The sequence below is a fragment of the Rutidosis leptorrhynchoides genome, chromosome 3, assembly GCF_046630445.1.
Source record: "Rutidosis leptorrhynchoides isolate AG116_Rl617_1_P2 chromosome 3, CSIRO_AGI_Rlap_v1, whole genome shotgun sequence".
Classification (NCBI taxonomy): domain Eukaryota; kingdom Viridiplantae; phylum Streptophyta; class Magnoliopsida; order Asterales; family Asteraceae; genus Rutidosis; species Rutidosis leptorrhynchoides.
Window position 1 is genome coordinate 239,251,520 of NC_092335.1, and position 12,258 is coordinate 239,263,777.

Sequence of the window (12,258 nt, forward strand, 5' to 3'; positions counted from 1 at the left end):
ATAGTTTTGGTATAGAATTATATGTAAACTCAAGAGCTTAATTTATATCTTGTATGAGTTTATATTGTAAACTAATGTATTTTAAGTCTTCCGAAGAAGTGGTACAATTCTCATTGAAGAAATTGTGATTTTATGATCATGTGATAAGAACAACACTTAGTGATCCAACACTCCTTAACAGGACTTAGGAGATTTCTCAAGTTTCCATTGGAAATTTGATGCTTGTCCAAGGGTAGGGCAAGTGTAATCTAAGTAACACATCTTTCAAATGGTAACAATCAGTGTTATGGTGTGGCTTATTAAAGGTCACTTTATTGTAACCGGACCTCTGCCATTATTTTAAAGCTTAGAGTAGCTAACTCTTGACAAGTGTGTCAAGGAGTGGATTAAGAAGGATTTGTTAACATTCTCTCCAACCACTATAAATCATTGTGTTTGTGCTCTTTACATTTGTCTTATGTTTACAAAAAAGCACAATCTCTTCTGTGAGTTATAACTTACATAAAGATTATTAAATCTTAACTTGATCGAAAAAGGTTTAACAACAATTGATTAAGAACTAGTGAGTGCCCCCTTCTAGTGATGCAATATATTTATATATATTGAATATGTGTGTGTGTGTGTATATATATATATATATATATATATATATATATATATATATTTATATGCATACACACATATATATACACACATATATTTACACACACACACACACACACATATAAATATATATATATATATATATATATATATATATATATATATATATATATATATATATATATATATATATATATATATATATATATATATATATATATATGTGTGTGTGTGTGTGTGTGTGTGTGTGTGTGTGTGCCCGTGTGGGTGTGTGTAACTATATGTAGTTAAAGGTTCACATGTAAGTAGATCTAATTGGATTTGCTAACAAAATCTAATCGAGCAATATGGAATGGTGATGTGATTCCAGTGGACCAGTCTATTGAAGTCCGTAAAGAGCCGAATAGGGTTGATGTTGTTAGCTTGCTTTAAACGGACATTTCATGGCCTTATGGTAATCATTATAAAGAGCATAACCAGTACTTAAAGGATCAAATTCAGCCACCTCCACCCATTATCGGCGTTGTGACGAATGTCTTTGATATCGGGCAAAAAGTCACATTTTTATCCCCAATATTAAGCCCTAGAACAATAAAGATTTAAACTTTGTCGGCAAAATTATCGTTTTTTGGTTTATTTTGTAGATTAAGTAATTATGAAGGCGATGCAAAAAGAATCAAGTAAACTGGAGCTAAAACGAAGATTCTAGAGCGAAAACGGAGAAAGACACTGAAATCAAGTTACGATCCAGTGAAATCAGGCTGACCAGGCCAGCAAACGGCCTGCCATACGGCTTGCCAAATGACCTGCCAGTATGGCAAATGGCCTGCCAAACGGTCAGAGCAAATGGGCTCGATAAACGGCTTGCCTTAGCAAACGGCCTCCAAAAACGGTCTGCCAAACGGCCTGCCAGCCGTTTGCAGGCAAAAATCAAGTCTTTTTAAAGGGCTCTCTCCATGTATTCTAACACACACTCAATTTGTAATTCAGTTCATATTTTCAAGCTTTTAGTTAGTCTTTAGTAGTAGTTAGCTTAGCTTTTATTTTCCGGAGGATATCCCGGCGAGTCCCTGCGATCTCGGGCAGATTTCTTCGGCCTTTTCTGGTTTTTATCCGAAACGCTTGTCTTTTGTATTAAACATGTGTTCTTACTTTTTATGTTTAATAATGCATTCCGATATTGCCATGATAGCATAATTAATCTGTATGTTGTCATGATAGAAGTTTGGGTTAGGGTAATTATGTTAATTTAGTACGATTACTGTTATAATACTGAACTAGGAAGTCTGATAGATTTGTATGCTAGCATCTTAAGGATTGACCAACCTAGGTTGTGATCAGGACTTGTCCACCTATATGAAATTAGCTATTTCATAGGATTAAGACCCCTGGTTATATTGTATCTGAAGATTCTATGAACTCGGTATGGCCGGAGTTCCCGAGAGGCATTTAATGCGCTTTTAGGACACGGAACTTAGGAGTTGAGACATGAATGACATAGTATGCCCATTGACTGTTCCGAAGAGACCTCTTAGGAGTTATTAAGATCTAGTTAGTGCCTTCATGGTGTGACCCAAGCCTATTGCATGTTCTTGTTTGATTGTTGCCTTAGGTCTTAGTCATATCAACTGTTTAGGTATTCATTAGGTTTCTATCTGCTTTACTATCAGTATATTGACTGTGATGCTGTATAATGTTTGAACTGATATGATCTCATTAGTATGATGAAATGGTTGTTAGTTTTCATTTAAAGTTTTTCCAACTTAAACCGACGGATTCTTTCCATTTGTGATCAGTGTTCAATCAATACGGCACATTGTTATTCAGTTACCTGAACTGATAACGAGGATTAGGATTAGAGCTTAAATCACTAATAAACCTAGTGCTTTACTGAGGATAACCTCCGAGGTATCGTTACCTTTCAATTATACGACCAAGTGACATACTTCTCACTGCTCAAATAGAGAACTCCGAGAGTTCAGAGACAAGTAGGTATGTGTAATTGGCTCATCCAACCAGATCTACATCATTCTAAGCATAGTCTTAACATAAGCATAATTACCTTCCCCTAACCCAATACTAATATCTTGGTCAACATTTCCCTGATCTGCATACTCCAGATATCCTTCCACTTTATTTACTTTTCTGCATTTAGGACCTTTAGCTAAAATCAACTACTATCTTTTATCCAGGTAATTTAACTAAAAGACAATTATCCACTTGATCTTCAATTCGTTAATCAGCAAAAATACGACACTAGGTTAACTTACACCTTCTACACCTTAGAAACTAAAAGTAAATTTAGGCCCCGCAAAATATATTTAAACAAAACCACTGTGTGCTACCTTGATCAACTGAATCAAATGTCCTGCGGCCTAACGACACCGCACGAATAAAACCGTCCGTTTCGGTCTTATCATAGTTGTAACGAGTTTTCAGGTGCCGCTGCTGGGGATCGAATATTTTGAACGAGAAAGATTTTAAACAGACAAAGTATTGTTTGGTGGTGTCTGATAATGCTAAAAACAAACATATATTTCATAGCATTATCCTTTAAGAAAGACAAGCTTTTAGTTGCAATTGTTCTATTTACAAGTGATATTCGTTTAAATATTAAAAGGTGAAGACAAAAGACAGATTCGATGATTTGAAGACGCAAACGACCAAAAAGCTCAAAAGTACAAAATACAATCTAAGTGGTTCAATTTATTGATGAGAAACGTCTAAAAGTTACAAGAGTACAAGCCGCAAAACGCAAAGTACAAGATATTAAATTGTACGCAAGGACGTTCGAAAATCAAGAACCGGGACATGAACCAACTATCAACGCGCGACGCAACGGAGTTAAATTTCAAGTCAACAATGCACAAGAATATAATATAATATATAATTAATTATATAAAATTATATATATTATATTATATATTAAATAAATACCCGTAGCCCACATTTTGGAATCATTGTATGCAGGAAAAGGCTACCATATGATTGCATGGCCATCCTGCCTAAATCCCATGCGATCGCATGGCTTGCTGTAGCAGGTCAGGTCCTATAAATTGAAGCGTTTGGTCGACGAATTTTTACACAATATATGTCATACTTCAATCTCACTCTCTCAATATATATATTTATATTTTTAATTTTAATTTTAATTTTAAATTAATAATAATAAGGTTATAGTGGCAAATGTTTTAAGTTTGTAAGTCGAAATTCTGTCCGTGTAACACTACGCGATTAATACTCATTGTAAGTTATGTTCAACCTTTTTAAATTAATGTCTCGTACCTAAGTTATTATTATGCTTATTTAAGCCGAAGTAATCGAGATGTTGGGCTAAATATTAAGACGGGGTAATTGTGCTTTGTACCATAATTGGGGTTTGGACAAAAGATCGACACTTGTGGAAATTTGACTATGGGCTATTAATGGACTTTATATTAACTAAACGATACCTCGTTAATTTAATATAAAGGTTACAATTTGACGTATCTATATATAACTACATACGCTTAATCGGGTACGGTGGGCGGGATATTTATAAATATAAATTATTGTTCATTTGACCGGACACGGGGATGGATTAATAGTTAATGGACTCATTAAAACAGGGGTGGATTACATTCAAGGGTAATTGGTGTAATTGTTAACAAAGTAGTAAAACCTTGGATTACACGCAGTCGATAAACTGGTGTATTCATTAAACAAAGTTTTAAGACCTTGTTACAGTTCGAATCCCCAATTAGTTGGAATATTTGACTTCGGATATAAGGTTAATTTGACGAAGATCCTCGCGCTTTATAATTATGACCGATGGACTATTATGGACAAAACCGTATGGACATATCGAATAATCCAGGACAAAGGACAATTAACCCATGGTAATAAATTAAAATCAACACGTCGAACATCCTGATTACGGAAGTTTAAATAAGCATAATTCTCTTATTTTATATCTTATCGCACTTTTAATTATCGTACTTTTAAATTATCGCAATTTTATTTATCGTTATTTTATTTATCGCACTTTTAAATATCGCACTTTTATTTATTGTCATTTACTTTACGCTTTAAATAAAGTTGTATTTATATTTAATATTTTACATTAGGTTTTAATTATGACTAAAGTTTTAAAATCGACAAACCGGTCATTAAACAGTAAAATCCCCTTTTATAATAATAATAATATTACTTTTATATATATATATATATATATATATATATATATATATATATATATATATATATATATATATACAAATATAGTTTAAAAAATATAGCGTTAAACTTGGCTAGCTCCCTACGGAACGAACCGGACTTACTAAAAACTACACTACTCTACGATTAGGTACACTGCCTATAGTGTTGTAGCAAGGTTTAGGTATATCCACTCTATAAATAAATAAATAACTTGTGTAAAATTGTATCGTATTTAATAGTGTTTCGCAATAAAAATATAACTATTTCGTATACACCTCGCATAACATCAGTGTCTAAGAAAGACAATTATACACGGACTTGGTTGTTGGATTTTCCGAACAGTCTCCAATTATATTGGAACCAAAAGGATCCTGCCTCTCCGTAGTTGGCCTGGCTACTTCGATATAAGTAATCTGTAAGAAATTCTATCAGTAAAGATATATGATCTACTTAGCGACCGAATTTCAAGAATAATTGTTTTTATTAAATTATCGATCCTTTTAGTAAATTAATATTTTCTAAAAGTTACTTTTAAGTCTTTTTAAACAGAAAAACAAAAAAAATGGAACAACAAGACACCCTTGCTTCTAAGCATAAGTCATGCTTAGAGGAAAGAGGAGGACCAATCACCGTAGGAACCAAAGGAATTCCTGAAATTAGTTAACACATGACTAAACTAGTCAGTATGATCTGTAAGTTTCAAGGATTACCGACTGACGATCCGAACTTTCATTTAAACAAATTTATCAGTCTGGTTGACTCTTTTAAGAAGGAAGAAAACGAGGAAAACATTTTAAAATTTCATCTTTTTCAATATTCACTTTCAGCACACGCTTTAGCATGGTTTGACGAACTTAAACCGAATTCAATCCATACATGGGAGGATTTAGCCACTAAATTTCTAAACAAATTTTATCCACCCTCCCTGCAAACCTGTTTAAGAAATGACATCACAAACTTTTCTCAAAAAGAAAATGAGTCATTGTATCTAGCATGGAATAGAATAAAGATGTTGCTTAAAAGATGTTCGAATCATTCGTTAAGCCGGGCAGACATAATCTGTACATTTTACAATGGTTTGACCGAGGATGATAAGTCTCTCCTAGACATGGCCTAGCAAGGCAATTTCATGTACCGAACAGCAGACGAAGCATGGAATCTCTTGGACACAATAGCTCCACAACAGGAAGATTGGAATAATGAAGCTGCTGAGAAGGATGACGTCTTTGCTCATACGACAAAAATGCTGGAAAACAGGTTACAAGATCTCACCCCCACTCTTCAAAATTTACCAATTCCTATAAACTCCGATGCTTCTAGAACCAATCTAAGGTATCCTTACCCTAGATGGGCACATAAACAGCAAAATAGCTCGGACATAATATAATCTTCCCATTGCACAAACCTACTCTCCACTCTAAGGAAATTTTAGTTGAATTTATGAAAAAGAAATACGCGATAAACCTTCAAGTCATAGAATGTCAAAATAAGTTCGACACTTTGATAAAGACTTTTGAAGAATTAATCACCAATTTTCAGCTTACGCTTAAACGATTAACCACTAAAGTTGAAATAGAGTGCAGTGAGTTTGATGCCCTAGTAATTACTAGAGGTGGGAAGGAAACAACTGTCAATATACCCATACAAGATTTTTCTGATAAGGAACCTGTGCTAATTGACCCAGTGGTCAACCCACCGGAACCTATCTCTCCTAAGGCCCCGAAAATTATTCTGCATGCCCGCATACCTTTCCTAGGTAGGCTTAGGAAGGAAAAATAAGAAGCGCAATTCGCTAAGTATTGGGATATTATCAAGAATTTGCATTTGAATGTACGACTAGTAGATGCTTTAGTAGAAATGCCAAACTGCGCTAAATTTTTCAAAGAACTGCATTCAAACAAAGAGAGATTAAGAGAGATAGTTAGCTTGCCCTTAAGTGAAGAATGCTCGTTAGTGTTACAACATGGAATTCCCTCTAAGTTAGAAGATACAGGAAGATTTACAGTACCTTGCTACCTGCAAGATGTCCAAATTAGCAATGCGTTAGCAGACTTAGGAGCCAGTGTAAACTTAATGCCCTATTCATTATTCAAAAAGCTAGGATTAAATGACTTAAGGCATACCAAAATGACTATCCAACTCGCGGACAGATTAGTTAAGATTCCTCGGGGAATAGCTGAAGATGTCCTAGTTAGAGTGGATAAGTTCGCGTTCCCCGTTGATTTCATCATTATGGATATTGAGGAAGACATGAAGGTCCCACTCATTCTTGGCAGACCATTACTAAATACTGCCAAGGCCGTAATTGATGTTCACGAGAAATCATTGAAGTTAAGGGTTGGAGGAGAAGAAATCACATTCAATGTTGATCACCTCATGAACCATCCTAAGGAAAAAGATGTAAATCTCTCTGATTCTTTTCAAGAACTCGTCAACGAATGCCTGGAAGAGACCATGGATATATGTTGTCATGATCAAATTTCTAAGGATCTGTTCTTTACACCTCCTGAAGGAAATCTCGACAACCATTCAGCCATAAACCTTAGTCAACACATATCTTCCCTCTCTGAAAGTAACTTTCTTGGCAAGACTATTCAAATAGCACCACTAGGACAAGGCATTCCTTTACCTCTACTAAGGAGAAGATCGAATGAAGAAACAGATTTCATTCCAGTACATCAGTAACCCCAGTCAAAGGAGGACTGTGAGGAGTTTCCCGAACCTACCTTCGAAACTAAAGAAGACAATCTAAGGAGGAAGCATTAAGAAGGACAATTTTCATAAATGAAGAACAGAAAGCATCAGTGACCACTACTGAAGAATCAGAATTCTAGGAGAAGTATGACTCGTTAGATAGAAAGGAAATAGCTTGGATGAAGCCATCTATCGAGGAACCTCCGAAATTGGAATTAAAGAAGTTACCCGACAATCTGGAGTATGCATTCTTAGAAGGAGAATCGCAACTCCCTGTAATCATCTCGAAAGACCTCACGCCACAAGAGAAGGCAAAATTCAAGTATTGAAATTACATAAGAAGGCAATTGCTTGGAAGATCTCCGACATCAAAGGGATCAGCCCCAACTATTGCACCCACAAGATCTTCATGGAAGATGATTTCAAACCTTCAGTTCAGAGGCAAAGAAGGGTCAACCCTATGATTCAAGAAGTCGTCAAGAAAGAAGTAATCAAACTTCTGGATGCCGTTCTGATCCATCCTATCTCTGATTCACCATGGGTTAGTCCTGCTCAAATGGTACCCAAAAAGGGAGGGACAACTGTAATTCAAAATGAGAATAATGAACTTATTCCAACTCGAGAAGTCACCGGTTGGAGGGTTTGCATAGATTATCGTAAAATAAATGATGCAACCTGGAAGGATCATTTTCCATCACCTTTCATCAATCAAATGTTGGACCGTCTATCAGGAAATGAATACTACTGTTTCCTTGACGGTTTTTTCGGCTACTTTCAAATTCCCCTCGATCCAAAGGACCAAGAGAAGACAACCTTTACCTGTCCTTATGGAACATTTGCCTACCGACGCATGCCCTTTAGGCTATGCAATGCACCAGCTACATTCCAGTGATGCATGGTGGCAATATTCCACGACATGATTGAACGTTGTAGGGAAGTCTTCATGGACGACTTCTCAGTCTTTGGTAGTACCTTTGATTCGTGCCTATCAAACCTTGACAAGATGCTCACCCGGTGTAAAGAGTCAAATCTAGTTATGAATTGGGAAAAATGTCACTTCATGGTTAAAGAAGGGATAGTTTTAGGACATAAGATTTCAAAAGCAGGAATAGAAGTTGATAAGGCTAAGATTGAGACCATTACTAAGCTTCCAGAACCTACCACAGTAAGAGCAGTAAGGTGCTTCCTAGGACACGCCAATTTCTACCGACGTTTCATTAAGGATTTTTCAAAGGTCACACGACCTCTCACTCATCTCCTAGGAAAGGAAGTCCCGTTTGTCTTCGAAGAAGAATGTCGAAAAGCATTCAACTATCTGAAGGAACAGCTAACACATGCGCCCATCATGATAGCTCCTGATTGGAGTCTACCATTTGAAATCATGTGTAATGCGAGTGACTTCGCAGTTAGATCTGTGCTTGGACAACGGGTAGATAAGCACTTTCATCTAATCTATTACGCAAGCAAAACCTTAACTGGAGCTCAAGAGAATTACACTACCACGGAAAAGGAGCTGCTAGCCATAGTATTCGCCTTCGAAAAATTCCGTTCCTATATCATCCTGTCCAAAACTACAGTCTATACAGATCATTCAGCCCTCAAATATCTATTCACTAAGCAAGACGCGAAACCAAGACTCCTACGATGGATTTTACTCCTTCAGGAATTTGATATTGAGATTAAAGATAAGAAAGGAGAAAAGAACATCGTAGCAGACCATCTTAGTCATTTGGAGAACCCAGCGATGGAACAACTTACTGAACGAGATATTAGAGATACATTTTCGGAAGAACATATTATGAGTTTAGGACAAACTTACATAGGATCACAATTTACTCACACTCCTTGGTATGTCGACATGGACAACTACCTAGTTGCCGGAGTAGTACAGAAGGGAATGAGCACCTCCCGAAGAAGGAAGTTCTTCAGGGATGCTAAGTACTACTACTGGGAAGATCCTTACCTGTTTAGAATTTGCCCTGATCAGATAATCAGGAGGTGGGTAGACGAAAAACAAGCAGCAGGGATTCTTCACCAATGTCACCATGGACCAACTGGAGGTCATCATGGAGCAAATTTAACCGCAAGAAAAGTCTACGAATCAGGATTCTATTGGATGTCTATATTTCGAGATGCGTAAGAGCTTGTAAAGCGTTGCGACGCATGCTAAAGGCAAGGTATTATCTCTATGAAGAATAAGATGCCTCGAACTAATATCCAAGCTTGCGACATCTTCGATATACGGGGATTAGACTTCATGGGCCCATTTTCAAAGTCTAATGGGAAATAATATGTCCTCGTAGCAGTAGATTACATCTCCAGATGGGTCGAAGCCCAAGCATTTCCGACTAATGATGCCAAAGTCGTCACCAACTTCCTGAAGAGGCTCTTCTGCAGATTTGGAGCTCCCCGTGCTATAATAAGTGATAGAGGCACACACTTCTGTAATACTCAATTTATGAAGGTGATGCAACAATACGGAGTTACCCGCAAAATGATCACTGCCTATCATCCGCAGACCAACGAACAAGTACAGGTCACGAACAGAGCACTCAAAAGAATCTTAGAATGAACTGTCGGCCATCATAGAAATAAATGGGCCGAAAAACTAGATGATGCTCTGTGGGCATTCCGGACTGCTTACAAGAATCCTCTAGGAACTACACCCTACCGCATGATCTATGGAAAAGTCTATCACTTTTCGCTGGAACTTGAATATAAAGCTCTCTGGGTGCTGAAGACCTGCAACCTCGATCCCTCAGTTACCGCCAAGCATCGGAAGATGCAGATGAACGAACTCGCCGAATTAAGAGACCAAGCATACTAAACATCATACATCTACAAGGAACGAACAAAGCTTACGCATGACGCAAAATTGATTCCTACAAAGTTCGCCCCTAGAGATAAGTTCTGCACTTTAATTCTCGGTTCAAGAAGTTCGCCGAAAAATTTAGATCAAGATGGAGTGGCCCATACAAAGTTGTACATGCTTTTCCACATGGAGCCGTGGAATTGGAAGGACCTACTGGCAACTTCAAAGTCAACGGCCACCGGTTAAAAGCTTATCTAGAAGACCACGATAAGGAGGAGCATCGCTTCTCCTTTGATCCATTCTGAAGATCTGGCAAAGAAAAGTCGAGCTGTAATGACTTGATAAACAAAGCGATCTTGGGAGGCACCCCTTGCTTATCCTTTTACTATTATTTTCAGTCTTAAGATATTATCTATGTGTACTAACAACTAAGCACCGTACTTGCGCTTAGTACTTACAAGTTTGTTGAATGTGTTCAGGCAAAAAATGCCAAGTTCAGGAGCTTCAGTTTACATCCCAGTTCACAGGAGGAGGACTCCAAGAGTTTACTCATCCAGAAGCAGTGCTAATCAGAACAGGCCATCAACAGGACAATTAAACCCAAGGTGATTAATATTGGAAAGCGTTGAGGAGGATATTGGCACAGCACCGCCAGCTCCTCCCGTTCGACGATCTAGACGTTTAGCTAGGAGACCAGCCGAGCACACACAACTGCCAGAGATACATGAGCCACATACAGTGATACACTATGGAGCCACTTTAATTGACCCTGATGTTGCATGGGCACTACTCAGAGACCAGCAGAGGCTCTACCGAGCTTTTAGAGCATACCTTCAGCGCGAGGGGATGCCACGCAGTACTCTGGGCCCATCTTCATTTAGGCTAGCTGTGATGACCCAGAAATTTCTGACCAAATTTAAACTTAATCTTTAACGTTTTCGACACGATAAGCAATGTTTGTAAAACTGAATCTCAATATTTTTGAACTACTATCATATGTTCAATTACCCTTCGATTGTTCTCAACGATTTGCGAACAATTATATGTAAATAGATATATATATATATATATATATATATATATATACTATAACTTGAAAACGTAACAAAGTATTAAGTAAATGATACTGTGCATTAAACTTATTAGTTTAATTATCTGATTGATATATTTAACTACGGAATTAAAAGAGAATGCCAAACGATTGAATTAAAAGATATTTATCAGGTCTCTTAATGATTATGATATTATTACGGGTCTCTGTTGTGAGGTCCACGTTGATTTGGGAAATCGTTCATTTTTAACGATATTCGAAAAAATGGTAAAGTGTTTAAATAACGTAATTTGGACATATACAATAATAAGGAATATTAACTGTTGGAATTAGATATATGAATAACTTGCGATATGTATTTTAAAACGTGTTTATTAATATTGAAAATATATATTTAACAATACGATAAAATATAATATTAACTTGGTCATAAAACGAATTGTTATTATATATATATTAACAAATAGCGAGACGATGATTTATAGAAGTAAATAACCAAAACACTCAAATGTATAAGTTGTATTTCGAGTGGTATAGTTATGGATAATTTAAGTCTATATTTTAACAAAGGTACGAGTCACGAAACGAAAAATGCAAGTTTTCTCAGTGTACAAAAGAACGATCGAAAAACCGGAACTGGGACATATGTCGAGTGACGACGTACGACTTATCGAAACAAAAATTACAAGTCAACTATGCACGTGAATTTAATATAATATATAATTAATTATATAAATTATATATATTATATATTAATATAAAAATATGTCGACAAGCTTTAGGACAAAAACAATGTGAGCTAGATTTAGAGGCCATGCGATCGCATGGCTGTAGGCCTGTGAACCCATGCGATCGCATGGGAAGGCTGGACATGAGATATCTATAAATTCCAGTCGATTTC